Source organism: Triturus cristatus, chromosome 4_2 (assembly GCF_964204655.1).
Source record: "Triturus cristatus chromosome 4_2, aTriCri1.1, whole genome shotgun sequence".
Classification (NCBI taxonomy): Eukaryota; Metazoa; Chordata; class Amphibia; order Caudata; family Salamandridae; genus Triturus; species Triturus cristatus.
In genome coordinates, this window is record NC_140586.1 from 845,233,138 (window position 1) to 845,258,982 (window position 25,845).

Sequence of the window (25,845 nt, forward strand, 5' to 3'; positions counted from 1 at the left end):
TATGGGAACCCAGTCCTTGCGACTTTGGATTACCCTGGACGAAACTCTGCAATATATATCCTGGACCTTTGACGTTCTACTTTGCTTAGAAGACTGAAGAAATCTCCCTTGGGGTCAAGGAGTGACTCCCCTGCTTGACAGGCACCAAAGAAGCAAGTGACCGGTCTGCATCGCTGAAGCTCCCGCCGGACGCCGAAGTCTTTGCATCACCAGAGGTGGATTTCCAGACTTCCGAGGCTACCCTGAGTCCACAGCAAAGCTATCGTGGGTGACGTGGCACCGTGACCCCTGGACACCGTGATCTTTTGCAGCTCCATCATCTTCCTGGTCTTCCTCGAAGTTGTGCTTTAGGCTCTGAGTAGCCCCAGCCTTTAGCACCTCTTGCACCGAAGATTGCTGGCCTCCACTCCACGAGTGATCCGTGGGCCAGTTTCCAGTGCGACCGCTCGAGGCTCCTTCGCGATTGCTAGCCCGTTGGCTAGTGGGTCCCCACAAAGGCAACTCCTCTTCTGATTGGGCTTTCCTGGTTGCTCCAGATGTGCCCCAACTTACCCTCACTGGGTGAGTCACCCAGACCTTGCTGGTCTGCATCGCCGTCCTTTCTCTGATTCCAAGTGACTTGCCTTTGCCAAGGCTTGTTGGGTCCAATCTGGTCGCCGACACCGCAGCACTTGACAGACTTTGTGGGACAGCTCGAATCCAGCTCCTGGTCATCATCGGCACCTCCTGGACCTCATGGTTGAAGAGTCAAGACACCCGTCAACTCACCTGAAGCACCCGCCATCTGTGGGCATTGGTCAATCGTGCCCTTGGTCACTGGTAAGTGACCCAGACTCTGCCCCCTCTGCTTTCAGGTTCTTCCCATCCTAGATCCCGGCTTGGATCGCTTCGGACACTTCTCCTCTTCACGGCAGCAGCACTTCTTCGCCAGCTTCCATTGAAATCGACGACGCAACCCGACACCAAAAGAAACTTATGCACCCGACTTCCCTGGGTGAGGTAACACAAGTACTCCAGTACTCCCTTGGGTGCTAGCCCTAGAACTTTCTAAGTCCAAAAGGGTTTGGTCCTGACTCATTTCTAAGTGTCCCTAATCTTTAAATTTCCAACTGCGACATTGCCCATAGAAGCTAACGGGAACCCCCAGCTGTGTTCACACACTGCACACGGCCCCCGTGGGTCCCCTGTGTCACTACCTTGGGTGGTTCCTTGGGGTCCCAGCAATTCTACAGGCCCTAGGCCTTGCGTCTAGTTCAGTCGTGGTTCTTATACCACTATATTGGTATATAGTTTGGTACGCCCCTAGGGCCCAAACGTGTATTTGTGCTATTACTGTTGATTGCTAACTTGTACCTTAAGTACTTCAAACTCCAGTCTCATAAAGAGACTAGAGGTGTGTGTTTTATCTTAAATACATATATTTTAAATATATACCTGGTGTGGTTGTCCTTTCATTTGGTCATTCAAGAGATTATAGACCGGTAAAAGAAGTTGCTTTACATTCCTTCAAGACTTAGCCTGGAGGCTGCTCTCCACACCTACCACTAGGATAGCTTTCAATAAAGGTTGTCTTTAACCATTCACCATATGGGGTCGTTTGGACTGATACAGGGTGCCCACTAGAACTAGTGACAGCATATATCAGGCCAACTTCTCACATTCCCAGATTACCAATTACTGGTAGACCTGGGAATGCATTAAAATGCTACACCTCCCCAGGTGAGCCATATGGAGGAGAAATATTGTTATTTCTCCTTGGTTATGTGTGTGCTGCAATCTGCAGCACACATGGAAAAAGGAAACTGCCTCAGGGGATTGTTTTTGTGCAGGAAGGTCTATTCTTGCACAAAACAATTCTGCCTGCAATGAGTTAAGGGGGCATACATTGGTGCTAGGCAACCAAAAGTACGCCAGCGGTAGGAAAAGACAGGAATGTGCAGAATAATGGTAACTCCGGTGCATTCCTGCATTTTCCCTTTCACTCAGCGCAGCATACCAGGGTGGCTTGCTGTGTTGCGCTGCATGAAAGAATGACAAATCTGCCCCTTAGTTCTGATACTTCTTGCACATTTTCACTCTTTTATACAATGTGTAGGGATCCATGGTCAGGACAGTGTTGACAGCCAAGTCACTGATAGGCGTGGGATGTTATCTTATTGTCCTTTTCATTGCACTAACTACCATTATTACGTCATCGTGGCACAGTCGCAAGATGGGTGCCCTTTTATGCAATCTAGTAGTGCCTACAATCTGGCGTGTCTTGTTTACTGCCTTCTCTTTGCGTAAGGTTAGTAGAGGTTGTTCCATGTTTTATTTAGAAGTGCTTTCTTTAGGTTAGTGTGAAAGTAAAGTGTATTTGCTCTTGGGAAGATAACTAAGCAAATGTGCGTTGTGTAACTGCAAACTCAGCATCTGGATATTTGAGGCCTCATTTATGAGGAATTGTCGTAGGGCAGCGCTGCAAGCCAACTTTCTGCGCTGCCCCGCATGACAGTGAAATGGCAGGAATGCACCATATTTATACAATGTGGTTCATTTGTGTCCTTTCCCCCTGCGCCGGCGCAGTTTCAGCAGCCTAGCACCATCGCAGGTACCATTGCACCATGGTGCAAGGGTGCCTGTGTTGTCGGCAAGATTGTTTAAGTGCAGGAAGGGACACCTTCCTGCAAACAAACAATCCACTGAGGCGTGTTCCTCTATCTATGTGTGCTGCCTAATGCAGCACACATAGAAAGAGAAGTTACGACGAGAAATAAAGTTAGGTCTCCTTGTTATGCCTCACCTTTGGCACATCCTCAGGTTTACATGGTCTTGTAAATCTGGGAAAGCGTCAAAATCCATGGGTGTTGCGTGGTAAGACCCACCCCAATACCCACGGAACACCTCCCTAGCGCAGAGAAAGGCAACGCAGCGATTTGCGCTGCCTTGCCTTACTCCACATCTATGACGCCATTCAAAGCCGTGCATGGTGGCTTTGCGTGGCCTCATAAAAATGATTTCAAGGCATGACCTGCCAGAGCGCCACAAAAACTGATGCTACGGCAGCACAAGGGGGTCATAGATATGCCCCCGGAGACTTTTGATTGGTTATGTGTTTCTGTATGGGCTCCATGCAAAAAAGCAGAATTAATCAGAGTTCAGGAGGCCCCTCAGGATTCTCAGCCCGTTTCACTGTTCCAGCCGCACCTTTCATATTTACACCCATGCCTGCCTCCGTCGTTTAGTGTCAGTGTTTGAGACTCCCTGTCCCAGTGCTGGTGTGTATATATAGCATATATTTATTAAAGGTTTTTGCTGGCACTTATCAGGCACATCACACAGCAAAATGTAGCATCTATTTACCATAAATTCAGGAGGCCTGCAAGAGCATAGAAAAAATGTGTTACACTGCCAATAGCACCTGCACACTGTTTGCAAATATACCCCTCTCTGTTACTCGTTTCCTCTGTGTCACTTCTTCAACCTTCCTATTCTATTGTCAGCTTCTTTCAATTCCAGTGTCAGTGTCTCCCTGTTCCAATGTCAGTTTCTTACTGTTCCAATGTAATTTTTCCTTGTTCCAGTGTCATTTTCTTCTTGTTCCAGTTTCCTTTTCTCTCTATTCCAGTGTCAGTTTCTCCTTGTTCAAATGTCAGTTTCTTCCTGTTCCAATGTAATTTTTCCCCTTGTTCCAGTGTCATTTTCTTCCTGTTCCAGTGTCATTTTCTCCCTGTTCCAGTGTCATTTATGCCCTGTTCCAATGTAATTTTTCCTTGTTCCAGTGTCATTTTCTCTCTGTTCCAGTGTCAGTTTCTTCTTGTTCCAGTATCCTTTTCTCTCTATTCCAGTGTCAGTTTCTCCTTGTTCAAATGTCAGTTTCTTCCTGTTCCAATGTAATTTTTCCCCTTGTTCCAGTGTCATTTCTTCCCTGTTCCAGTGTCATTTTCTCCCTGTTCCAGTGTCATTTCTTCCCTGTTCCAGTGTCATTTTCTTTCTGTTCCAGTGTCATTTATGCCCTGTTCCAGAGTTTCTTTCTGTTCCAGTGTCATTACTTCCCTGTTCCAGTGTCAGTTTCTTCTCATTCCAGTCTAAGTGTCTCCCTGCTCAAGTGTCAGTATTTCACAGCCACAGAGTGTGCACTGATGCTGAGCTATTGTTTATCCTGGCAGGAAAATGTAGGGATAGCGATGGCTTTTTTGACTTCTGTCTTTCACTAAAGATTGCACAAGAGTTTGCTCAAGGTGTCTTCCCCTTCCTCTAGCTGTGCACTAGACACCTCCCAGGAGGTAAGATGACCCCGTTAGGACTTGCGCAATCCTTGCAGCCTCCTGACTCATTTGCACTTTTTCTAGGGTTCAGCCAGATGGAGGTGATGGGTCTTCTTGCCCTCACCATCACCATCCTCCTGAGGGTGGTGGCAGCAGAAGACTCGGGATCTCAAATCTGCTTGCCCGCCCCGCTGTGGAAGACGGATGGAGAGGCGCCAATGAACAGCAGCGCGGGGCAGGTCACAGTGGTGGTGCTGCTGAAAGCAAGCTGACAGTTCTGTCTCACGCAGGCAGCCAGGTGAGTGCTGAGTGTTACGCCATCTTCAGGGACAGGCTGCCTATTAACTGTCACAATCTATTTTGATTAACTCCCCGAGTAGACTAGTCACGACAGCCTGCTGGACTTAGTGGACCAGGCGGGATTCAAAACTCACATTTACAAAACAAATGACACGGCGCCGCAAGCCATTTTGCTCCGCAGAGCGGCGTCATTTTAAAAGCTCAGGGATGCGTCATATTAACAACAATATGATGCATTCGTGGTCTTTCCCCTGCACTGGCGCACAATGGGCTGCCATGCGCCTGCGCACGCACCCGTCATCATGTTGCAAGGGTGCCTGCGTTGCGGGGATGATTGTTTTTGTGCAGGAAGAGGCACCTTCCTGCACAAACAATCATTGATAGCATTTTCCTCTTTGTATGTGTGCTGCATTCTGCAAATACAAGTATTTATCCTCGTTACACCACTCCTATGCCTCCCCTGAAGAGGGGTAGGATTCTGACGCATTCCCAGCTTTACAAAACGTTGTATATCTGGGAATGTGTCAGGTTCTATTGATGTTCAGTGGGAACACCCACAGCAACCCCATAGAACGCCCCTCTCAATCAGAGTAATGCGTGAAAGGGACCCATATTTACAAGGCCATGAAAAGTCATGCCGGGTGACTTTACCTGGCCTTGTAAATATAGGGAAGCCCATTACGCCAATAAAAGCAACGCACCGGCAGCGCAATGGCCTTGTAAATGAGACCCTCAGGGGCAGATTAACATGCCCCTTGCTCCGCCAGTGCTTCACGGTGCGTGACGCACCGTCGGCGCAACCTGCTGCCTGATATTTACAAGTACACATAAAGCCACCCTGCTTGGCTTTACCTGTGCTTGTAAATATCGCCCCTTTTCACACAACACTTTGTGTGTTAGGGGCGTGACATGGGTGTTGCTGTGGGTGTTCCAACTCAACACCCATGTCCACTGATGCATTTCCAGATTTACGAGGAATTGTAAATCTGGAAATGCGTCAGAATGCTACAAAATCCTAGGGGTGGCTTAGCCAGGTGCAACAAGGAGAAATGTTTTCATTTCTCCCTGTTTTGCACAGATAGCTCCTCTGGGCATTTGTCTCTCCTGCTTCCATGCCTCTGGTTACAAAGCTCAGCACAGTGGGTGCTTGTCTCTCCTGCTTCCATGCCTCTGGTTACGAAGCTCAGCACAGTGGGTGCTTGTCTCTCCTGCTTCCATGCCTCTGGTTACGAAGCTCAGCACAGTGGGTGCTTGTCTCTCCTGCTTCCATGCCTCTGGTTACAAAGCTCAGCACAGTGGGTGCTTGTCTCTCCTGCTTCCATGCCTCTGCTTGCAAAGCTCAGAACAGTGGGTGCTCGTCTCTCCTGCTTCCATGCCTCTGCTTGCAAAGCTCAGCACAGTCAGTGGGTGCTCGTCTCTCCTGCTTCCATGCCTCTGCTTGCAAAGCTCAGCACAGTCAGTGGGTGCTCGTCTCTCCTGCTTCCATGCCTCTGCTTGCTAAGCTCAGCACAGTGGGTGCTTGTCTCTCCTGCTTCCATGCCTCTGCTTACAAAGCTCAGCACAGTCGGTGCTTGTCTCTCCTGCTTCCATGCCTCTGCTTGCAAAGCTCAGCACAGTCAGTGGGTGCTCGTCTCTCCTGCTTCCATGCCTCTGCTTGCAAAGCTCAGAACAGTGGGTGCTCGTCTCTCCTGCTTCCATGCCTCTGCTTGCTAAGCTCAGCACAGTGGGTGCTTGTCTCTCCTGCTTCCATGCCTCTGCTTGCAAAGCTCAGCACAGAAAGTGCTTGTATCTCCTGCTTCCATGCCTCTGCTTGCAAAGCTCAGCACAGAAGGTGCTTGTATCTTCTGCTTCCATGCCTCTGCTTACAAAGCTCAGCACAGTCGGTGCTTGTTTCTCCTGCTTCCATGCCTCTGCTTGCAAAGCTCAGCACAGAAGGTGCTTGTCTCTCCTGCTTCCATGCCTCTGCTTACAAAGCTCAGCACAGTCGGTGCTTGTCTCTCCTGCTTCCAAGCCTCTGCTTGCAAAGCTCAGCACAGAAGGTGCTTGTCTCTCCTGCTTTCATGCCTCTGCTTACAAAGCTCAGCACAGTCGGTGCTTGCATCTCCTGCTTTCATGACTCTGCTTCCAGATCTCAGCAGCGGGTGCTTGCTTCTCCTCTTTTGCCTCCATACATTTGCATACAGACCCCAGCAGAGGATGCAGTGGTGTGCGTTGACCCTCAACAGTGGAGGGGTGTCGATTCCATCAAGAGCTAGATACCGTGACTCCTTAACACCTTGTGTGCAAGTCGGCCAACGACCGTCGCGAGCACTACCTCGGTAGTGCTACGCACATCCGTTGGCCAACGCGGCCCCGCCCGCTCAATACAACTGTTGCACCGCGGCGGAATTTGTGCCGCGGTTAACGGGTTAAAGGAAAACGGGATGCGATTCCAAAACAGAAAGGAAACATTTCAGTTTCATTTTTTAACAGCAGGCAGTGGTCCGTGGTACCACTGCCTGCTCTTAAAAAATATTTGCGCCCACATTTGCAAGGGGGAAGGGGTCCCTTGGAACCCCTTCACCTTTGTGACTGGTCTACCATCAACTTTTGATTGGCGGTAAAATCTGAATGTTTTACGACTGCATTTCGGTCTTAAAACATTCATACATGGCACTGCGCACTGCAAGTTGCTATTAGGAAGGGACGCACTTGGCACGTTCTTTCCTAATAGCGAGTCGCAAACTCTATTTTGTGAGTCGGTAAAAGGTTACCAACTTGCAAAATAGGGTTTGTACACGCCACTGACCTATTTAGAGGTTGCAAACGTCCCGTTTCGCCATTTGCGAGTGCTACAAATGGTCGTACATTTGGCCCCACATGTTTGTGAATTTATGCCCAAATGTCACATTTGGAGTCTAGTAACCTCTGATTGCCCCTTACCTGCAAACCAGATCTGATATATATTATTATGGTGCACAACAGTACTTGCTGTATGGTGCTCCCACGCCCTTAGTGGAAGGGATTGTTCTCTATAAAACCTCAAAATATATAAAAAAAAAATCAACAAAAAAATAACTATGAACCAATCTTGTTGAAGAATGAGTATGAGAACTGATTGACGATATTTGATGACTCTTAGAAAAACAGATTAAATTATATCACAGGTGTAGCCTCATTCGTGCTGGCTTTTTAACCAAAATTGTATGTGTGCCAAATTTCGCCCCCTACCTTCTGTAGCCTTGGCAGCCTGCATGATAAGCTGTCTAATCAGCAACTGGAAAACATCAGCTACTTCATTATCAACGAAAAGGACCCTCTTTCCAGGTACCTATACCCCGAGCTGAAGCGGCGTGCACCTGAGGGAGTGCCCGTCTACCAGCAAAAGCATGACGAGCCGGACATCTGGGAGATCCTGGGAGGAGAGAAGGATGATTTTCTTATCTACGACAGGTGAGCATTTTTGCTGCTGTAGGAAGTGTTGATAACCTGGATCAGTGTCGTCTGGAGAAACACTGGACTTTCCTTTACACACAAGTCTGAAATGTCATGTCTGTTATGCGTGTGTGATTGGCCACAGCTGATGCTTAGTTGTGTTTATCATACCTCCCGCATACATTTTGACTCCTAAGTTTCCTTAGCTTGCACTTCTCACAGGCGTCATGGTGAAATATATGTGGCCTAAGCTTCCTACGCAAAAGTACTCGCTGGCACAGTGGGTTCCACAGTTGCACATCGTGGAAACTTAAGAAATATCCAGGATATCTCTACAGCAGGGGTCTGCAACCCAGGATATCTCTACAGCAGGGGTCTCCAACCCAGGATATCTCTACTGCAGGGGTCTCCAACCCAGAATATCTCTACAGCAGGGGTCTCCAACCCAGGATATCTCTACAGCAGGGGTCTCCAACCCAGGATATCTCTACAGCAGGGGTCTCCAACCCAGGATATCTCTACTGCAGGGGTCTCCAACCCAGGATATCTCTACTGCAGGGGTCTCCAACCCAGAATATCTCTACAGCAGGGGTCTCTAACCCAGAATATCTCTACAGCAGGGGTCTCCAACCCAGAATATCTCTACAGCAGGGGTCTCCAACCCAGGATATCTCTACAGCAGGGGTCTCCAACCCAGAATATCTCCACAGCAGGGGTCTCCAACCCAGGATATGTCTACAGCAACCTTTGCTGTAGTAAGAGCTACTCATGTTCTGTGAAATTCCTCCTGAGCTACTTATAATATTAGAAATGTAATAGTAACAACTTAAGACAAGATTACATTAGTGGACACGTCATAGACCAGAAGAGGCCGGGCTGGGCCATGGCTCTTTATTTCTGCTGCCAACGGTATTGTGACTTTGTGATATGACTTACGTTACCTGCCAGAAGGAGAACTTTTAACAAAGTTTAAGTTTTGTTGCTATTCGCCTCCCTTTCACAAGAAAATACTTTTTGGACTGACGACCTTAAATTGTGGTTGATTATATTCACTTTGTGTAACTTTGGTCATGGGGAAGAGAAAAGCACCGAGTGCGCAGAACGAAAGGCAACCTAAATCAGGGGAGCACCCACGTCAGACTTTACTGGGTCTAAACCAGAGCTATGGGCGCAATTGAGCAGCAGATCATAACTGTGGAAGAGTCCTTGAATAGAGGAGATTCGGGCTCGGTTGGGGGCACACCAGTGGTCAATACAACACAAGGGAGCTCTGCTCCACCTACAGAAGTACTCAGGACCACGTCAGGTCCAAATGGCTGCATTGTGAATATATCAGACCACATATCTGGTAGCGACCAGGAGTATGATACCCAACCACCGACTAAGCGTGCTAGAAACCCTGACACCCTCCCCCCTATTACTGGGGAAATAGGTCCAACGATTAGAGGAACCCCTCTTATAGTACGAAAAAAGTCCCCCAAAAAGGACAAGTCCTTACTGTCACGTAAATTAGATAGCTGGGAAAAATCCATAGTAAACTCCAACCAACGCACACAGAACAAGGTTGTAAAGATAAAAGCTAAGTTGGAAGCCTTAGATACCTTTCTTAGAAAAAACTTTAAGTAGCTTAACATGTAGAATTGCCAAAAGGGAAGAAGCTTTATCCAAATGCCTAGATAATCTCAGATTCGTGTTCAGGAGCCGACAACTATACAAGCGAGTAATCAGGGCTGCCAAACTAACAGCACACGGCGCTATCCCATTTACTCTGTCCCTGTCCGTCATAAGGAATCTACACATGTATCACACAACACAGCCCAAAAAAGTCCTACCATTAATTGTGAGGCTTCCCTTCCTACAATTCCCATAGCCTCAGCGATGCCCACACATTCTTTAGCTACTAACAGTTCTCATACCCCTAGCACTCGGAACGACATTGAGGCAGAGTGGCAAACAACATATCTGGATATTTACCACCAGCAGCCACACCTTATATAGTGGTGTTAGCTAACGTCCCTAGACAACAAAATGGGATGGCTGAATCTTGGGACATTTTATGGAATAAGTCTCTACATTGGCTCGGTGCTAGGACAGGCCTAACAGAGAGGTTATTCGACGAATTTAAGATGGTTAGGAGAGTGAGTTGGGTAGGCAGAGGACAAAATAACTGGGAATTGTGTGGTGTTGACCTTTAAAACCCCTCAACTAGTACAACTGATTTTGAGTAGAGCTGGAAACCATACCATCTCCTGGCATGGTGTTAACCTAGTTCCTCTAGGTTACTTTTATCAACCTATGTATAAAAATAACGTCCTTAAAAACAGGGAATCTCAAACCCCGACCTACAGGCGTCAGTTTAACGTCTCAACATACAACCGTTTTGATACACTCACCAATCTCGAATCAGTTGACTGACCACAAAAAGTGGATCCTTTTCAGGTTGTAGCATCTAGTAGAATAGGTGCTCCTCTTAGTGAGGGATCCTTGGTAAGACCCCCCCCCAGTAATGTAAAAATACTCCCTCATGTTGTTGTTATGGTAGTAAACGCAGAGACAGTACATGATATAGCTTCTAACACCTCGGCTGATTCTATATCAATGGACATGGATAGTGAGTGGGGGGTCGATTGTGGAAAAGAAAGGAAGGACAAATGTCAACCCTTGTTCTGGAATGTAGCGGGATTAAAATCCAAGGTGACTAACAAACTTTGGATCGATTTCGGGAGCAATTTTGATATTCTCAGTTTGCAAGAAACCTGGGTGAAGGACCCTATTCACATAAGTGGCTACAAAACCCTCCACACTCCAGCAGTTACATCATCCTATGGCAGAGCAAAAGGGGGTCTCTGCACTTATATTTCAAATTATTTGAACATAGGGAAAATTGTACTAAACGCTACAGAGCGGTATTAACAAATTATCAGCTTCCATGTAAATCATGCATTTTGCATGGTCTTATTGTATTTTTATATTATCGCTACACCGGAGTTGATTGAGGGAATACTGAGATCTATGAGCCGTCACCTACATAACTTACTGACTCATTTAACCAAAGATATATTTGTCGTATGGGGTGGGGATTTAAACTCCTCCCTATGCCAACATGCCGATAAAGAGGTCTGTGGTATGGCGTATGAGAAAGGTCTCAGTCTCCCACACTTTCCACATACACTGTATGGTGACCTTTTGAATGATATCATGTTTACACAATTATTTATGTTCATCTACAGTTCCTTTCTGCCCTACCTTTAAAGGCCGAGGTACTTTTTCTATTATAGATTTTAAATTAACATCGAGTAGATACTCCTCACGTGTTAAGGACTTTATTACCCATGAGATCGCTTTAAGCGATCACTTGCTCCTAAGCGTAGATGTGGTGGTGTATAGTCAGAGCATTAACACGAGAGGTAATTCTTCCCACTGTGTGGACAACATCACTCTGAGTAGGTAAAATGGATATGCACTTGGATGGGCGAATTTGGATTATGATGAAATTATTAGAAAAGTTGTGCTGAATTGCAAAAATATGTTTCTATCCTGCTTAGATGAGAGGTCATCCCATCAGGAAATTATAGAAAACTTCTATCATCTCAGATTACATTAAAGAAGCACTTCTTGTAAAAGTAAAAAAGGCCACCCAAGGGTGGTTTGAAACTTATTGTACAAAGGTCTTTTCTAAGCTTAAACATTCCCTACATGCTAAAGTAAAAGGAGCTTATTAGAGAGGCAAGAAGAGAATATAAGAGGGCATTAAAAGAAAGAAAGACGGCACTAAAAGAGGAAGCTTGGCACGCCCTGCACGACACCTCGGTAAACCGTGATTCTTTTGCCTTTTGGAAGGTGGTTAATGCGCCCTTTCTGGCTGGGAATGATAAAGCAACTATAGAGATAGCTATTACTGAATCAGAGTGGATAGCACACTATTCAAAGTTGTTCAATAATTCATTGCCAGATGATCAGGGAACCCTGTCGACTGCGGCTGACCCTGAGCCTCCTCTTATTCCACCAGAATTATCACTAGATTTTACCTTTAGTGAAGTTAATACGGCCATAAATTCAAGTATGGGTGTTAGGCCTGATGGCATCCCGGTGGACCTCTTTAAATCCAATTTAGCACTATGGGGACTACTTTTAATGCAGGTTTTTAAGCATGTAGTTCACAAGGTTTTTTACCAACGTGATATGAATTGGTAATCGTGCCTATCTTTAAAAGAGGGGACAGGGCGAACCCAGCCTGTTACTGGCCAATTTCTTTGCTGGATTCAGTAGTTAAGGTTATTGGGCGAGTTTTGTTAGACAGATTTCAGGTTTGGGCTGAGGAGCAGCCAATTTTTTGTGATCAACAATATTTTATGTTATGTTATGTTAAAATGATTTCTATAGCGCTCTGTTACCCGGAGGTGTCCTGGCGCTGTGCACTACCCACCTGAGATTAGCCAATGATTATGCTGAAGGAGAGGATTATATAAAAAGCCAGGTTTTTAATTCTTTCCTAAAAGGAAGGAGCTCGGCGATGTTTCTAAGCTGGAGAGGCAGACCATTCCATGCCTTAGCAGCACAATGGCAAAAACTCCTACCTCCCCAATTGGCTTTGTTAAAGCTGGAAAGAGTAACTAGTTTAGCCTGAGCTGAACGAAGATCTCTTCCGGGAACATACCACTGAAAGGCGTGTTTAAAAAAATCAGGGCCAGCATGACTCAGTGCCTTGAAGACAATACACAGTGCCTTGAACTGAATTCGTTGGTAAACGGGCAACCAATGGAGTGTCCTGAGACCCATCCTTACAGAGGCAAATCTAGGTGTCCCTGTGATCAGCCTGGCTGCCGCATTCTGCACGATCTGGAGTCTGACCAAATGTCTCTCCTGGATGTTAATAAAGAGACTGTTACAGTAGTCCAGTCGCGATAGAATGAGTGCTGTGACTACTGTCTTCAGGCTGTCTTCAGGGACAAGAGGTTTGATTTTCCTGAGGGTTCGAAGAGTTAAAAAGGAGGAGGAAACAACCCTACTAATTTGATCACTGAAGGAAAGTTTTGAGTCAATAATTACTCCCAAATTCTTAGTCCCAGCCACAGGTACTGGGGGTGAGCCCATTGCTGCTGGCCACCAATCTGGAGTCCAGAGGTTAGCAGTATTCCCAAAGATAATTACCTCTGTCTTGTCTGCATTAAGCTTCAAACAGTTTGAAGCCATCCAGGCTTAAATCTCCTGCATACAGTTGTTGCATCTGGATCCAATCTCAGCCTCAGATCCCTTTTTAATGGACAGCACAATTTGTGTGTCGTCCGCATATGTCGTCAGCTGGAATCCAAATGATCTAATCAGGACGGCCAGCGGTGCCACATACACATTAAACAATGTGGGGCTAAGCGAGGAACCCTGCGGAACACCACAGGGAAGGGAAAAAGGTCTGATCTATCTCTGCCAAGATCTACTGTCTGGATTCTGTTAGTCAAGAATGACTTGGCTTCCGCAAGGGTTTGGGCACAGTTGATCAGGGCCTTAACTTACATATTCTATTAGATAAATATACCAGGGCAAAAAGGGGAAGATTATTTTTGACTTTTGTTGACCTAATGGCGGCATTCGACTGTGTCATCGATGACAAGTTGTGGGTGATCTTAGAAGGCATGGGTGTGGATGTTTTAATAATGTCTTTTTTAAGGCAGCTTTAGTCAGGGGCAAAGGCGAGGGTTCGCGACGGGATGGACGGCGAATGCACCCAGCACTTTAGAGTGCTGAGAGGTGTGAGGCAAGGCTGTGTCCTTGCCCCACTCCTCTTTACACTATACATAAAGGATTTAGAAACTACCCTGGTCCAGGAGTGCAGGGATCTGCCAACAGCTGCAAAGCGCCCTATCCCCGCACTTCTGTACATGGACGACGCGGTTCTAATGGCCGCTCAGTCTCCAAAGGGTAGTCAATACCTTTTCTAATTTTATGCCAAATCTGGGTCTTACCATCAACTGTTCAAAAACGTTCGCAATGAATTGCGGGGTAGGCTCTAATAAGAAGACTAATACCCTTTTTATTAACTTGAGGGCAATTGAGTGTACTAAAACTTTTTCCTACTTAGGGATTTTATTTTATCGGTCAGGAACCTGGCAGTTAAAACCAGAAGGCTATTGTTTATTAAGTCATTTACGGCATTATCAAATTTTAGTAGAAAATTAGGTAGACGCTCACGAGCGGAACTCCTACATATTTAATATTAGGGCAAAATGTGTAGCAATTGCCATCCATGCAGCCGGAATTTGGGGTTATGCCGACGTAAACTCTGTACAAAATGCGGAAAATATGTTTCTTAGGTACCTTTTGGCAGTAACGGATAGCACCTCAACTTATATCTGTCACTCGGAATTGGATATGCCATACTTAGAGGACACTATGAAGATCCAGCCTGTACTTCTGTGGCATAGAATTTGGACCACAGATGAGACTATTTTTAATCACCATATACTGAAAGACGCCCTGGGGATTGACGGGGTCAAAAAAATAAGATGGCTAGAATATGTTAAAATGTTTTTATCAAATTTAGGCCACCTAGAATATTATAATGACCCTCATAATATGTGCAATGTATCCAGGAAAGACCTTAAAGCCAGCTGTATGTGTTTTCAGGGTGAAATCAGAATTACAACCAAAATGAAAAAAACAACGGTGCAAGCTCATCATCTTACCCTGTTGACCCCAACTATACAACCCAACCATATATTTCGTTAATCACTGGTGATTATGACCGATTTTTGCTGACACGCTTAAGATTGAATATTCTACACAGAGCATTAAGTTTTCCTGAAGTAAATGACTGGTCAAGAGTTTTATGTAAATGCGTGTCCGGCGATGTTTCTGTACAATCGACTATACATATATTATTCTTCTGTACATTTTATTCTATCCCTAGAAGGAAATGGATTATTCCTGTACTAAAAAAATTTGGATTGAGACAATGCCGCCCTGCATTCTTGGCACTGCAATACCTAGATAAAGAAATTATTATTGCCTCTGTTATTGCCTTTTTAAAAAATGTTTTTAATTGCCGTAAATCCATTATGATATGATTTTATTTTTTCACTTAATTTCTGTTAAAAATAGTCACGACATGATTGTGATTTTACAATTTTTAATGGCGTTTTAATTGTTTGACATCTGCACTGTGCTTTTATGGTTAACTATTAAAGTAACCGAAAAAAGAGCTTTTGAATTGAATTGAATACACCGTGTTGATGCAATTCATAATAATTACAGGTGGGGGCAGATGTATTTCGGATTTCATTGCACTACTGTGTGCACAACATACTAATACAATCCAATGGCCATACTGAATTTCCGTTGTTCGTCTTACACTCTCAATAAAGTTTTTTGCTATTACGGAAAACTTTATGTATAACCCAGACCACAACATTAGAATTTGTGCAGCAAGCGTTGCTATCGAGTAGCTATTAATACACATCTTCATAACTGATATTAAAGCTGATTAAACATGCTTGCTTGTTCCAATTACATGAAAATTCAAATAAAGGTCCATGAAGAATACAATTCAGCCCAATTGGGCATATGTATCTATTATACGGATCATTACTCTTAAGAATTCAGGGCTTGCTTGTTATTGTGTTGCCTATAATACGAGTTTCACCACCGCCGTGCCCAAGTGGGCTCTTGACATCATATATTATGGACCTTACTACTGTACATATTGCATCAATAGAAAACTCTTATATGTCATGGTCGTACTGCTGTGCTATCAGATATCATTAGGCTCTTTTGCCTTTCACTTGTTATATATATATATAAATATATATATTTATTAATTATTATTTTGTTTAGGGCGGAGACCTCCCAAATCACTATACGGACTTTAAATGCATGGTAAAAACCTGTGTGGTAATAAATGCATGGTAAAGACACTGCGATGTAAAAATCACGTTGTTTACGACTGTTTTCCAAAACAAAACCAGACGTACTGCACCTTGTTGCACAATATTACTGTGAAAAAACAATTTTAAAAATGCACCTCTTGAAAACAGAGATATCCTGTAAATTCCCAATGTTTAAAGTAGGAAAGGCCTAACCCTTTTCCTCCATTGTGTAAGAATTGCTTATAAGAGAAATGGGTTGTGTGCGGTGTCCAGAGCAGCATGGGTGTGCAATGATAGGCCACTTATCTCTGGTTAACCAGATAAATATACACGGACACAGCGATACTTTTGTGATTTGGATGGAATTGGGCTAAGATGTTTATTATTATTTCAAAAACCTTAGGAGTATATTATCAAGCGAGTTTTCGCTAGTTTAGCGGCACTTCCCGGCAATAAAGTGGCGATTTTTATATCGCATCATTAACAAGGACTCGCTAACAAGCTTTGGCGCTTGTTTTCCAACGATATTAGCCATTTCCTTTTCGCTTTGCATGTCAGCGATATATATCGCTAATGACATGCAAAGTAGGTGTTCCTGACTTAAACTCCATTGAAACCGTCGCAAACACAACTTCTCTCTATTCTCAATGCCTGCGAAGCGATAAGAAAACTCGCGCTTATCGCTGGAATTTAACACCTGAAAAAAACTTGACTTAACCATCTTGTCAATGGGGGGTGGATTGTTAGGTTAAGTACACACTTGCCTATTAGCAAGCTTTTCATCAGCGCAGTTGATTTATCGCTGGAATTCTCACGCTATTGCTGGTTTTACACACTATCGCTGGATTACCTATCGCCTTTGCGATAGGTGTTGATAATACAGCACTATCACGGCGTGGTAATCCAGCGATAGCCGGCGATAAAAAAAACAGCGCTAAGCGCGCTTTGCGATAATTATCGCAAATCGTTGATAATATGCCCTTTAGTATGTAAGATGTTTGGAGATTCTGGGCTAAGCTCTTTTTACAGGCTGAAAGGGGTAAAAGTACAGGGTGACACATATTTAAGCCACAATCCTTCTATTTTCGATGCATTTGTAAGTGGCATAAGAGAGGCGATGGTAAGTAAGGTATATCTATTTGTCGATGATAGGGCGGTCTGTGTCAGAGAGAGGTAAATATAACGAAATAAAAGAAAACAGACTACAGAGCTGTAATTACCTCCCTAATGACCCTCACATGATGACGTGCCTCATAATTCAGAAGTGGGATCATCCTGTTTTAATTGTAAGCTTGTCTGTGGTAAATGGTGGTAGAATATGGCTCAAGTAGCAATAAAAGGGAGTCATGAGTTCACATTTTTACCAAGTATTTTGGCCCTAATTCCAAATCACCTTCAAACTCAAGCCATAGATTGCCTACCTTGACACACGTTCGTCAATTTCCTATAAAATACATTCAGAGCGCTTCCTTTCATATATTGAGAACAAAATGATAACAAGCACTGAGTGCCTTGAATTCCACAAGATGGATGTGTTTATAGCCAATGGAGATCTTTTGCAGATGTCCTGAATGGAGCTCCCACATGTCTGTGTGTATATGATAACTCTGGAACTGCCAAAACTGAAAAAGCTTTCTAACTTGCAAAAATTAAGAATATTTCCACTTGCCTCAAAAAGGTATGTTATTCTCTTGAATTGCGAAATCGTGAAACCTGCACGAAGTGTCCCTTCTGCTCTTGCAATAAAGGTTTCCTACTTGAATATGAAACGTTTGTGTTGTTTTTTTTGGCTGCTGTTGATCAGTGTTGCTTTTGTTTTCCAGGTGTGGCCGGCTAACCTTCCATATCAGATTGCCATACAGCTATCTCCACTTTCCATATGTGGAGGCAGCTATCCGGTCTACTTACCTCAAGGACCACTGCGGGAACTGTACTTTTTACGAACACAACACCACTTTGGAGGTGAGAATGATTCTGTGCATCTAGTTGGCAGCCAAATGGTCACCTTTAGGAGCTTCATGTGAGCTAAATGATCATCACATGTGATAATCATGAATAGACACATGGTGGATGGGGATTAGACTCCATAGAAGGGTGGCTCATTGGACACTTTGAAGAAGAACACAAAACCATCATTTGAAAGTGTCCCAGATCAATGGTGGCCTAAATGATGAACTTCCTGGACAAAGGAAGGATTCAGGGTAATGTGCCCTATCTGACTGCTGATGTCGAAGGACACCCCAATCTCACAAGAATAATCCCCACAAGAGTATTCCAGGGGAGTATCTATCAGATAGAGGAACATTGTTGAACTACAAATGGAAGCAGGCAGAGCAGCGATTGAAAAACAGGAAGTGAGAAAGCATGAGAACAGCCAGACAGAAAGCATGTTATCCATTTTTAAGGTGGCCTCCTGTTCATGTTGTAAAAGAATTGCATGATCTACTACTGACAGATATATCTTATAATATTAGTGCACAGACACCATTGTCATGCAAAGGGTGTGCATGAGGGATATTGGAACACATTACATTCTGTGGAGATGGCAGAGGATTACTTGTTGAACCCCAAGGACAAATCATCTTAGTCTATTGTTTTGTTAGCGTAAGATAAACATTGAAATTGGTCTCTCTTGCATTCCTCTGCAAATAGTTCTAGAAAAGATCATTTTATCAATGTTGGTCATCTGAGATAGGAGGCCAGTGAGGTGGTCAGCCAGTCAGCCAGTGCAGGTCTTGTGAGTGACCCACAGAGAAACGGAAGGCTGCTGCAGCGGCCGTGCAGAGCGGAACCGCAGGAGCCGGGAGCCGCGGACCGATAAGCCGTGAGGAAAACACAGAGAAAACACCGGGAGCCACGGGGGGGGGCTGAGTGGTGCCACGGGGGGGGCTGAGTGGTGCTGTGGAGGGCTGTGGAAGAAGCGAGTGGCACCAGGGGAGTATCCACTCACCCCACTTACTCAGGACACACCCTTCAAGTCCTTCAAGGCGCCAAGCGGAGAGATGAGGGGGCTCTGAGGCTGGAGTACACCGAGATACCGAGAGTCTGGTTGGAGTAACACCCAGGCCAGCCCAGCTCAGCAGCTCAGCTGCCCAACAGAGAGGCACCAGAGCCACAGAGGTACAGTGGCATAGCAACCAGCAAGCGGCGAGAGGGGTGCAGTACAGTACAAGCACCGGTGAGTGAATGAGTGAGTGAGTGAGAAAGAACTGAGAAAGCCTGTCCGCTCACCACTCACTGTCATCCCCACCGCCACCCCCCACCGGCATACCCCTCACATCCCCACGCAGCCCGGACCCAGCCCGGCCCCCCAAGTATTACAGGGGGGAAAGAGAAAGGGGGAGAGGGGGAGAGACTGTCACCAGGAGAACAGGATACCTGGCCGGTAGTGGCTAGTGGTGGTGGCCATCAGTTGGAGCTTGGAGTGAGCAAGAGGGCATGGCAGGAGAGCACGAAAACTAGTGTGAGTGTCCGCAGGTGCAAAAAGGACAAAGGCGCACAGGCAGCGCAACAGCGGAGAGGCTGCAGGAGTCAAGGCTTTCCTTTTCGGTTTAGCCCGAGGCGAGGAGTGCGTGGAGTGCATGATCAAGCCGCACCCAAGCAGCGCAAGTGGAAGAGTGGAAAGAAGCAGAAGAACGCTCACAGGAAATAGCTCTCACTGGTACAAAAAAACAGAGTGACTGTCACGAGTCTTAAAACCCTTCCCTGTGCACGTAGGGCAATGCTCAAAGGAAAACTGCTCAAATTAAAGAGGAGGGCCGCTGACGCTGACTCTGATAAAGAAGTCCCCAAGGGTCAAACAACTAGGGTCACGAGAAGCACGTCTCAGAACGCTAGACAAGAGTCACACACGTGAGCCCCCTTTTACAATCTTGTCAACTAGGGCTCATCACTCACTACTTTCAAACGCTGGGCAGCTCAACACCCACCAGTATGCCTGCCTTGAGGACTGAAGAGCCGGAAGAGGTCACCGTGGGCAACCCCCAAGCACCTCGACCCAGTCAGGCACTCATCAAGCTTGATATTAAAAGCCCCCCATCTGGGAGAGGAAGCAACCTTCTGCCCAATGAAGGGGACCAGGTCCAGGAACGGGATACATGGGCACAGGGAGATCAAAACTCGCCCCCTTCTAGCGGGTGTAAAATACTAATCGCAGATGAAAACAGCAGAACATATAAAGAAAGGAGGGTCAACTCCGACCCCGGGAGGCTCACAACAGTCGCTCAGATCGGAATGAAGCCCAATGACCTGATGCACAGCCTTTCACCGATTAAAGCCTTGATCCATCGGCCCAAGGAGGAAGACATGTCGGAAGGCATCAAGGGCAAAGATCCTACGCATATTAGTCCGCACGACACCTCACAACTAAGTTCAAAGGTCTCATCTACTGGACGACACTTCGACTCACCAGAGACAGGAGAATTCACCAACTCCTTTTTACAAAAATTAGAGGAGACAATTGAAAGAACTTTGGAACTTACTCCCCTCTGTATCGGGAGAGGGGTCGTGGCAGTAAATCAGGGCAAAGAAAGAGCAGTGACGCCCCCATCGACAGGCGGAAAGGACCTAGAGGAGCAAGATGATCAAGAACATACCTCCCTTCTGACAACCATTAGAGAAGCTCAGAAATTAATAGCAAAGGCCCTGATATGGCAAGCAACTAAAATGGAGGTCCAAGTTGACCTTCTACCACAATAGCCCAGTGCCTAGAGAAGCAGGGCCGCAAACTGGACGAATTGGAGGCAACAATCAAATATAATCAGACAATGATAACTCGGACAAGCTCAATCGCAGACATGATAGACAAGTGGGCTGAATTGCCAGAAATTCTGGGGGACATAGTGGCACTAGCCAAGAGCAGGGGCAAATCGTTAAAAACACCAGGAATAATGGAACCACTGGAAAATGGCAATCTCAAAGTGACCTTTATGGGCGAACACATCAGAACGAGGGTAATGGAAATAAAAACCCTAGAGAACGAGAAAAACAACCAAGTTACTCTGGCACCCCCGACAAAGAGCGACACCGAGGAAGCTCTGGCAATATCTGAGACAAAGGAAGCCAAAGAAACAGGAAAAAAACATGGAGGGGAAACCAGAAGCCAGAACGAAAGCACCACTAACAAGGAGGGCAAAGAAAAAGCTGAAGAAACAGCTGAAGAGAACAAAAATGAAAAGAAGATCCATCCTACAGACAATGTTGAATAGCCATAGATCTGAGGAGAAAAGCAACTCACTACCACTATACCCGATTTTTAATCCCAAACAGAAGATCATGAGCCCGAGTGTATCGGGAAACAAAGAAACAGCCGAAGAAAGAGAAAGGGATGGTGCAATTATACAAGGCAGGGATCAAGAAAACCAGGCGGACCAGGCTGACCTACCACACCCCGCAGTGTCGTCATCAACAGCAGCCCCGGTAACAATAAAGAGTGTCAGCATGGGTAAGGAGGATGCCGCCACACAAATAAGGCTCTTTGATTTATTGCAACTGGAGGGTCACTAAGGCCCTATGGAGCACACTACATCGCCACTGATGGAGCAAAAGCACATAGTTAGCACGCTGGGAAATAACAACTGGGTGGACGATGAACAACATTGGCGAACCCTGATCAAACCCTCCCATAGTTCGAAATCAAGCAGCAAGCGCAATGGGGGGGGGGTCATACAAACTAGTAATCTTGCGGACCCATCCACATTCTACGAGGTGGCGCTCACCCCCAGGTACCACATGACAGGGCCTCACGACATCTTAAACAGAACTAATATCCTCCGACTATTTGGCCATGTTAAACCACTATCTCAGATCACTTCAGAAAATCTAGAGTGGGTAAAGTTCAAAAGATCACAAGGAGACCGCCACGGCGATTCAACTATTTTGGGCTTTTGCAAGCAATCCTTCCAAAAGGCAGTCCTCAGTGAAGCCCAACAATTCGCTAGTTGGGGCATAGAAGTAACAGAACCCACTCAACCTAATTACCCCTTCATCCTCATACCTCAAACAGAGGGCAGGGGCCCACATCAATCCTGAAAGGCACGATCCACAACAGGAAACGAGGAGAATACACCAATGAACGCCCTAAAACACCAATAATTGTCTCTATCTGTCAAAGAGACAACCTACGAAGAGTGCTAATGGGTCAAACGAATCAGCCAACAAGAAGTGACAGCTGGCAACAGCACCCCTAGCAAAACCCAAGTCTGAGAGAGAATGGAGGATAAAGCTGGTGCGGGAAGATCAATACTAAGGCCAAATCTCGGACCTTCACCAAGATTTAACCTTCATATCATGGAACATCGCAGGGTTAAATAAAAAAGCAGGGACCAAGGAAGTACAGGACTACTTTGCAAAAGGGAGCATTATCTGCTGTCATGAAACTTGGTCAATGACCTCAACACCTATAGTGGGCTTTCATGAACATCGGATTAATGCAACAAAAAAAACCCATCTTCGGACGTCCATCGGGGGGTCTCTCTATCTTCATAAGCCACGTGAGAAAACTCAAGCCCACAGAAATTAGAGTAAACTCCCCAGACCTGCAAGCAATGACAATCGCCGGGCTAAGGGAGGGCCACCTGCCGTTTCATCTGCTGCTCATAAACTGCTATATCAACCCTGCTCTGACTACGGCCAGTATGACATCTTTTACCAACACGCTGGAAGATATATTAATAAAATATGAGCACTACAATGTAATCATCGCAGGAGACTTTAACTTGAGAGGCTTGGAAAAAGCCCCGGGAAAACAAAACAAAACAGCAAAAGGCAGGCCCATTGCTTTGTCTTCTTAAAAATCTTAAACTCCACTCAACCCTGATGAGATTAAGATTACCCTTGTGGTGCTCCAAACCATTGTTCCGGAATATATCTACCATAGATTATATTTTAATCAATGACAAAACGGCGGAGAGGCTGGAAGATTTCCAGGTCGATGATAGAGGGGAAAGTGACCACAGGCCTCTATGTGCAAGATTCAACTTAGGTATGGAAGCTACAGACCTCCAGAAAATGATGGGAGAAAGCAAAGGGGACGAACGCTTCAGAAATATCAAAAGAATAAAATGGTCAACCTCTCTCGAATGGAAAATGCAGGAGTGGGTACTAACTTGGCAGGCTCGGGGATCACGGGAGACCGACTCAGAGGTGGTTGGTTGCTGGGAGGAAATGACAGAAGACCTGTGGCGGAAGCTGGGTAAAAAACCCCGTAAAAATAAAAAATCTCTGTCATAAGGCTCACTCTTAAAAAACCAACAGACATTGAAGAACCTGAGACAATGTAAAGGAGCGCTAATGAAGGCAATTAGAAGTAGGAAGAAAAGAGGAACATCGGCAGAGGGGGCCCCCATAGTAACACTAAGAGTCGCCTTCAGGAGGAAAGTAGGTGAGCAGAAGAGGAAAGAGATCGAACAAAAATGGATCACAGTATTTGCCCTGCTAAAGGAAAAGAATAATGCAAAACTATGGAGGTACATTAATCGCCTGAGCTCTCAACCTAGGAGCAAGGAGAACAATATTGAAAGCAACGAGTGGGAAGAGTACGTAAGGGGATTATATACCAAAAGTACACTAGCTACCGAGCACGACCCTTTGAACATCCGGGAAACAGGCTCCCACATAGCCACTCTCCCCAGGCACACAGAAGAGGGAGGACAAAGGATGCTTGAGGACGAGGGAGATTAGGAAAATGAGGAATGATGGGCCGCCAGGCCCAAATGGAATTCCAGCCATGGCCTTTAAAACAGCCCAATAATTATTTTCCATAGTCCTCACCCCCCTACACAACTTTTCAAATGCAACGGCAACAATTTCACACTCATGGAAAAGATCTATCCCCATTCACAAGAAAGGTGACCGCTCTAACCCCGCAAACTACAGGCTACTAGCCCTGCTGGATGTAGAAGCCAAAGCTTTTGCCAAACTACTACTGAGAGATTTAGAGGACTGGGCTAATTACAACGAAATATTACCATTCTTTCAGATTGGCTTCAGGAAAAACAGTGCAACATCTGATAACATCATGGCCCTGGCCTACCTCTCAAAACGTGCTGTGAAAGTCAGGAACCCTCCGCTGTTCTGCTGTTTTATTGACTACAGTACGGCTTTTGATAAAGTCGGTAGGTGCAAACGCTGGGAAAAAATGTTATCCTTCACGAGGGGACCTGGGTACAAGTCAAATTAAGCTCCACAGCTCTATCAGCAAAAGTCGAAACCAACAACGGACTGAAGCAGGGCTGCATCTTGGCCCCCCTATTATTTAATCTTTATACGGCAGATATGGGGGGAGACCTGAAAAAGGCAAGTCAAGTTCCACCGAGACTGGGCACAGCAAGAATGGCAATTCTACAATACGCAGACGATACTGTAGTGAGGGACCACACAAGAGTGGGCCTCCAAAGAGCACTTAAAGAACTAGGGGAGTACAACAAGGAGAATCACCTGACAGTTAATCATGACAGAAAAAAGATAATGATATTTGGCAGATACCCGCACAAAAAACAAGCAGTCTGGAAGTTGGGAGATCACCAAATCGGGACACTACAGCCTATAACTATCCTGGTGTTTGGTTAAACGAGAGGGCAACATCGGCAGCTCATTTAAAACATCTAACTGCTCAAATCAACAGCGTAATTTTATCAATAAGACTCCTGAGTCAACGCTTGACCAGCCCCGCAGCAGATCCCATACTGAAGGTCCTCAGGTCAAAACTAATCCCGGCCATTAACAACAGTCACTTGGCATTTCCAGGAGCTTTAGATAAACGTATAGCAGCAGCGCAGGTCAAAGCCCACAAGATTGTGCTGCAAGCACCTAGGAATGCAAGGAACACGAGATTACGGCTGGAATTAGGCCTCGGTAGACCCGAACTGGCCCTCCAGGGAGATCTGATAAAATTCTATATCAGAGTCCTCAAAGCACCGCACAACTCTCTCAAATATCATCTTGCAACCATTTTCATAGAAGAGGTCTCCCCCTGGTTTACCAAGCTGGGTAAAGCAACAGAGACCCTAAACATAGATTCCAACAGTCTGTCCCTAACAGACATCCCGCCTATGGCTTGGTCAAAAATCATGAGATGGCAGGTCCGCTCCATCTTGTACGAAAAGGATCTAACTGCACTCTGACACAACACCTGTATGAAGGCATTGGACGAATCTTACATCTTGGGGAAAGCCCAACCATACCTAAGAGAAGCACTAGTTGCCCAGGCACGCCAATAAATCCTTTTTATGAGGCTAACGTCACTAAGAATTGGGGACTTTAATTCAGCATGGGCACAAACAGATGGGGCCGTTTCATGCTGCCTATGCAATTACCAACGGGAATCCTGGCTTCACTTACTATGCTGTTGCCCCAAACTCACCTGTGACCAACAGAGGCTGCTTCATCCCATTTTCAGAGCGCTTGGCATTAGAACTTGCAAGGAGGCATCAGATTGGTGCTATTCAGAAATAAAAACACACCACCTGGCAAGAGCGGCAAAATTTACCAGATTGGTCAAGCACTAGACGCTAGAGTATAATCGATTTCCTCAAGCCCATGAAAGTCAGAGCTAGATTAATGCGCCAACAAGGTGTCACTGCAACATTCATGAGCAAAAAAGACTTTGGTCGCCATCTCAAGTACTATGACTGGTACATCGCCACATTAAAGTTAAGCTCCTGGACTAAAGCAGAAAGTTCGCTGCAATACAAGTTTGACTGTTGGAAATGGGGTTTTTAAATCTCACAGGAGGCCATGGGAGGGGGGGGGGGGACGGGTGGCCGGGTAAGTGAAGTTGAGTTTTAATTTTAGATTTTTACTGTACTGGTTTTAAATAATCGAACGGTCAACAATAAATCAATCAATGTTGGTTACTTCATTAAATTTTACAAGATTTTGCTGCAATAGATAGATTGGCAGCCTCTGTTGAGGAAGAGATTTGGGCACCCATGGGAAATGCTGAGGAGTTTTACTAGATGTTTGAAAGGTGCAGGTAATCATAATAGGTGAAGAAAGGCTTGGTCTCAGGTAGATCCTAGTGGGGG

General features: G+C 45.6%; 1 pseudogene across 1 annotated transcript in view; it reads left to right on the forward strand.

Annotated features, from left to right (window-relative positions):
• Window positions 1–25,845, forward strand: part of LOC146835240 (selenoprotein P-like) — a 47,819-nt pseudogene that overhangs the window by 14,224 nt on the left and 7,750 nt on the right. Inside the window, exons 2-4 of the transcript XR_014960697.1 lie at window positions 4,332–4,545; window positions 7,767–7,979; window positions 17,644–17,782. The product of XR_014960697.1 is annotated as a selenoprotein P-like (transcript). The remainder of the gene's footprint in view (window positions 1–4,331; window positions 4,546–7,766; window positions 7,980–17,643; window positions 17,783–25,845) is intronic.